This window comes from Protobothrops mucrosquamatus, unplaced genomic scaffold (genome assembly GCF_001527695.2).
Source record: "Protobothrops mucrosquamatus isolate PMUCROS unplaced genomic scaffold, P.Mucros_1.0 scaffold1881, whole genome shotgun sequence".
NCBI classification, from domain to species: Eukaryota; Metazoa; Chordata; class Lepidosauria; order Squamata; family Viperidae; genus Protobothrops; species Protobothrops mucrosquamatus.
This window is the reverse complement of record NW_015388008.1, coordinates 185,508-191,938: the sequence shown is the minus strand read 5'-3', so window position 1 is coordinate 191,938 and position 6,431 is coordinate 185,508. Positions and strand designations below refer to the sequence as shown.

The following is a 6,431-nucleotide window of genomic DNA, read 5'->3' as shown; positions in this document are numbered from 1 at the left end:
ACCTGCATGTATCTTAATTTACAACCTAAGTGTTGGAGATGTGGAAATTTAGATGCAACTTATTTTCATATTTGGTGGACATGCAGGGAAATAAAAACATTTTGGATTAAGATATGGTGGAATATTCAAAATATTTTTAAGAAAAAGATAAAGTTTAAACCGCAGATATTTTTGTTAGGTATTATGGAAGATTTGGATGTTAAAGAAATGAATTTGATGTTGAATCTTATAATGGCTGCAAGACTACTAGTAGCTCAATATTGGAAAACGGAACGTTTGCCCACTATAGAAGAATGGTCACTTAAAGTCTCAAATTTAGCAGAAATGGCCAAGATTTCCACTTATGTGAAGGATTATTCACAAGAAAGATATATTTCGGTTTGGAGAAGATGGATAAATTATATTGAGAATAAATATGGGACCAAAAAGTTCAATTTGGTTTTTGAGTGAATTTTAGAATATTATTGTTGTTATACAGTTTATTTATCCTTATTCTTAATTATTAATATGATATTATTATTATTGTGTCTAATCTTAATATATTTTATGTTAAAAAGAGAGTTAAAGGATTTTACAGATTTGTTATTCTAATAGTTGATTAATGTTAGTTAGAATATGATTATTCTATTGTTAACCCTATGATTAGCTCTGGGAAGTGGGGGGAGGGAGGGGGGAGGGAGGGTTTTGGAGAGGGGGGCAATTATATTGTAAAACTTTTATAAAACTTTTAATAAAAAAAAAGACTACCTCAATACAACAGTAAGAAGCCTGAGATAACTAAACCGGTCCTACAGCCTCATCAACTAGCTCCCCTAGTCACTACCAGGGCTCAAGCTAGAGTAAAAGAACCAGAAAATAAAACCTTACTGCTGGAATTCAAACAGGCTTTAAATACTGATGAATGGTTTTGTAATCATAACAATCTATGTGTACTCAGAGATGGATTAGCATGGATTGGGGAGAAAATATATGTCCCAGCTATCTTGAGACTTAAAGTGATGGCGGCTGGTCATGATTCAAAGACTGCTGGGCATTTTGGATTTGTGAAAACCTTGCACCTAATTAAAAGGCAATTTTAGTGGCCTGCATTAAAAAAGGACATTGCAAGCTATGTAGCCAGTTGTCCCATATGTGCAGCCGCAAAACGATGCCAAGGGAAATCCCCAGGGTTACTATCCCCAGTAGCAAGCCCCTCAGCACCATGGAGAGAGATTTCCATGGATTTTATTGTTGAACTGCCTGAAAGTGCTGGGAATATGGTCATCTGGGTGGTTACTGACCTGTTTTCTAGACAAGTGCATTTTATATCTTGCTCAAAAATCCATACTGCTAAAACCTTAGCCAAGCTTTTTGTGCAACACATCTACCATTTCCATGGTGTCTCACATCGGATTATTTCAGATCGAGGGGTCCAATTCACTTCAAAGTTCCGGAGAGTTTTTCTAGATCTTTTGGGTTCTAGTCAAGGGTTATCATCTTCCCATCATCCCCAGACAAATGGTGGGATGGAATGTCTGAACTTGGTTCTAGAACAATATCTTAGGTGCTTTATTAATTATCAACAAGACAATTGGTTGGATTTACTCCCTTTTGGTGAGGTTGCCTACAACAATGCAATACATTCCAGTACTGGGTTTACTCCTTTCCAAGTTGCCAATGGACAAACACTTGTGGCCATTCCAGAACTCACCATTAAAGAGCCCGAAATCCCATTGCTCAAAGATTGGATTAAGCAATTGCAAAATACCTGGCCAGTTGTTCGTAAAGCACTCAATGAGGCCAGGGAGACATACAAACTCCAAGTGGATAAAAAGAGGATGGAACAAAAACCTTTCAAAGTTGGTGAGCGTGTATTTCTTTCCACTAAATATTTAAAATCGTTACAACCCTCACAAAAGGTAGGACATAAATATGTTGGACCCTTTCCAATTACATGTATCATTAACCCAGTAACAGTCGAATTAGACCTGCCGAAGAATCTACAAAAAATCCACCCGGTGTTCCATTGCAGCTTGCTGAAACCAGAAGTCACCTCTGCTCTCAGGCCACCTGCTCCACCGTTAGCTACACCCATTATGGTTGAGGGTGAACAACATTTTGAAATTAAAGACATTTTGGACTCCAGAACCCATCACGGAGTGACTCAGTATTTAATTTTGTGGAAAAATCTCCCTGCCTCCCAAAATGAATGGGTGTACAAGAAGCATGTTAGAGCCCCTAGATTGCTACAAAGTTTTCACTCCTTATATCCTGATAAACCTAAATGATTTGTTTGTTGTTTTCCTTTCCCTCTTTTGTCTTTCAGGTGCACTTCCTGTTTTTTTAAGGGGGCAGATGTCAGACCCCAAAACTCCTCGCCTATTCTCTTTTTCTTCTATTCTTTTGGGGCCTGCCATTCTGTTGGGGAGGGGGTGCATGGGGGGATTATGTTGGTAACTTTCGCTTTTCTCTTTCTTTGAGTATGAAATGCATCTCCTTATCTAGGAGACAGTTGCAAGGAAATGAAAGCTGGAGAAAACCTTGAGATGTGCACCTACCATACCAGTCAGTTGACCATCAAGCCACCTGTGGATTGGCTGGAGTTCAAACGGACATTATGACTTTGGTGGGAGGGGGCATATTGCTTGCTATAATTATATCATTCATGCGGGCTTTTCTTCAGATCTCGTCTTACACTCCCTACTGTCACTAGTCCCTAATAAAAGTTCCTTTTGAGATAATGCCTATTTCAAGAGTTCTGCTTTCTTGGGTGATTAGTTGAAGAGGGTCCTGACAACCCTTTTATACAGATGTTCATGCAGAACTTCATTAATTAATTGCATGAAGATCACGGGGGCACCCTGTAGACCAAAGGGAGGCATGCGGAATTAGAAACATCCCAAAAGGCAATTGAAAGTGGTCTTCCATTGTATCTCTCTTTAATCGGTACTCTGTAGTATGCTTCTCATAGATCTGTCAGAACCCCTGTGTATTTTGTATTTCTTTCTTATGCCTTCATTTTCGGGTTCTGCCATTCATATAGGGGGAGGAGGGGATCTATGGGTACTCTATAATATACTTCCTTTGCTTTGTTCTATCCTCTTTGAAGTATCTTTCTTGGGATGAGAAAGGAATATGCCTCCGGCCATCTCCCTTATCTCCAGGAGAAGGGAAGAAGTTGTGGAGAAACCTGACAGCCTTGAGAACAGCGCCTATAGATTGGCAGCGCCTATAGATTTGACACCTATAGATTGGCTCAATTTAAAGCAGCGGGATGGACAGTTGGGGTGGGGTTTGAAAGGGTTCTTTTAACATAACGTTTTGAGAGGGAAATCCTCAGATCCTGCCTTACTATCCTTCTATCAATACCTTCCAATAAAAGTTTCTGTTGAGACAATGTTAAATAAATAAATAAATAATGCAAGTTTCAAGAGTTCTTGTCAGATCCCCAAAGAAATGTATTGCTTTCCTTTCCATAATACATATGTGTTTGTAACCATTTCTTGGGGCCTGCCATTCTGTTGGGCGGGGGGATGCTTTGGGGAATGCTTTGCACTGCCTTGCCACACTGCCCTTCCCACCAGGGGAAGGAATGCAACTGAATAACATCACCCTTATCTGGAAGACGGTTTGCGCTTGGAACTAGAGGGAAATGAAATTGAGACAGACCTTGAAGAGCCTGCCAAAGGAGTCCGTTACCAAAATAATATACCACCTGTGGATTCGCTGAGAGTCAAAAGGATACTGGGACAATGGGGGAGAGGAGTAACAATTATTGCTTTTGATATACGGCTTGAGTGGGATTTTTACTCAGACCCCGCTTTGATTTCTTGCTGTCATTAGCTCCTAATAAAAGTTCCTTTTGAAACAATGCCAGTTTCGAGAGTTCTACTTTCTTGGGAGACCTAGCTGAGATAGGTGTTTACATTAGGCAGGATCTGCAAAGTGGTCATCCCAAAGGGAAGAAGACCCCTACCTTGGGGACTGTACAAGCGATGTTTAATCATGGTGGCGAGAGGGAAGAGAGTGAGCGTTGGGCAGAAGCCCCCCTGAAGGCCCAAGCAACAGCTGCTCTGAATCCTCAGGCTTGGCAGACGAGGCAGAAACTGGGGAACCTCTAGAAGTTGGGGGTTTCTTCCTGGCTCAAGTCCTGAGCTACATGCAGGAGTATGGCTGGGAGATCCCTAGAGAGAGCGCCTGGGTCAGAGTTGTTACATGGCCTAAGAAGGTGCAGCGACTCGGTGGATGGTCACCCTACACAATGCCGATGCTCCCGAGCTTTGAAACTTAAATCAATTTATAGCAGTGCTGAGACAGAGATTCAAAGATGTGTTAGCCGATCGGAAGGCTAGAGATTGCATTAAGATTGTTAGGCAGGGCCGACACCCAGTGGCCAAATTCACCGAAGAGTTCTGAGGTCTGGTTTGCCATCTCAACTGGCCAGAGGACATCCTGGTGAATTGTTTTAAAGATGTGCTGAACGATGATCTCTACCATGCTTGCATTGCCCAAGGAGCCCCTGCCTGCCTCCACAACTGGTGCATCCTAGCTGAGGAAGCAGAGATTGACCAAGCCCCAAATCAACATTGTTTTGATCGAGCGTGGAAGCACTCCTCACCAGACAAAAAGAGAGAGGCGATGAAAACCCCCACAGCAGCGCCATGCTCAACTGCCTGCTTTAAGTGTGGTAAAGAGGGCCATCGAGCTGCAGATTGCCGTTTGAAAACTCCAGTGAGAAAAGAAGACCGGCCAGGGGGGGGAACTGTGAAAACCCTCCAGCACCCCAGAGAGATGGCGATGAAAAGCGCCAAGATCGTGGAGTTCCAACCCTCCGAAAAATCAGGAGGGGGAACTCCAACCACACCAGAGAAGGGACCAGAGATGTCCGACAGCAACCCTGATTATGAGCCCCATTGCACCCATTACCAGGCCCATAGAATGCTGATCCCAGGGATGGAGGAGAAGATAGCCCTGAAGGCTTTACTGGACTCGAACTGCACCAGATGTTTAATAAACCCAACACTAGTGGGGAATTTGGGAATCCCTGTGAGAAAACTGAAGAAACCCATTTTGTTTGGCCAGTTAGATGGGTCCATTGTAGGGAGTGTCCCAGCCACCCTCACTATGAGGCCAGTAAAACTTACCATGGGGGACCAGACTGAGACTTTGACTTTTATAGTGACCTCCGGCATGGAATGGCCTCTAATCCTAGGACTGACATGGTTAAAAAAGTGGAACCCGCAGGTGAATTGGAGGACAGGCGAATTGAGATTCCTGAAAGGGAAGCCCCACTCGCCCAACAGCAACCATGGTACCAGAGCGAAGCATGAACCCGAAGTGGTGGCAGCTGTTAACGATCGAGAGTCAGGAAGCATACCCAGGGAGTACCAGGACTTGGCTGAGGTTTTTAGTGAAAAGGGGTCCAATGAACTGTCCCCCTCACCATCCCACAGACTGTGCCATTGCGATCGTACCTGGAGCTAAGCTACCAAAGCCCAAGCTCTATTCAATGACCCCCCTGAGAGTTAGAAGAATTGCACTAGTTCATACATAAGAATTTGGCGCGTGGTTTCATTCCGCAAGAAGAAAAATGGTTCTATTCAACTCTGCATAGATTATAGAGGCTTGAACACGATGTGCATGGACAATGTTTACCCCTTGCCACTCATGAAAGACATGCTGGCCCATCTCTCAAAGGGAAAGATTTTTTCCAAACTAAATCTGTGAGAAGCATACTACTGGGTAAGAATCAAGGAGAGGGATGAATGGAAAATTGTGTTTAATTGTCCCCTGAGATGTTTCCAGTTCAAAGTGCTCCCGTTTGGGCTACAAGGGGCAGCTGATTAACGAGGTCCTCCATGGAAATCTGTACAAGGAGGGGTTGGTGAACTTGGATGATATCTTGATCTACACTGAAACAAAAGCTGAGTGTGTTAAATTAGTCAGAGCAGTTTTAAATAAGCTCCACACAGCCAAACTGTATGCCAAATGTTCCAAGTATGAGTTCCACAAAGAAAAGATTGATTATTTGGGCTACCGGATTTCTCATGAGGGGGTGGAAATGGACCAAGAAAAAGTGCGAGCTGTTATAGAGTGGGCTCCGCCCAGTTCTATCGGCAGTTCATCCCCTCCTTTGCACAGATCACACTCCCCATTACTAACTTGCTAAAAACAGAGGGGGAGGACAAACCAAAACTTAGGCAGCCACTGAAATAGACTATGGAATTCCAGGTGGCATTTGAGAAGTTAAAAAGGCTTTTCTCCGTGGAGCCGGTGCTCAAACACCAAAATCCAGAAAAATTGTTTGTCATCCAGGCTGCTGCCAGTGACATGGAGGTGGGGGCGCTACTACTCCAGGAAAATCAGGAAGGCCAGTTGCAACCCTGCACCTACATCTCAAAGAAACTCACGGAGACCGAGCAAAGGTGGGTGGTCTGGGAGAAGGAGGCTTA

The 6,431-nt window shown here is 43.4% G+C and overlaps 1 pseudogene; it reads left to right on the top strand.

Moving 5' to 3' along the window:
- Positions 1–6,431, top strand: part of LOC107294262 — a 76,471-nt pseudogene that overhangs the window by 44,551 nt on the left and 25,489 nt on the right.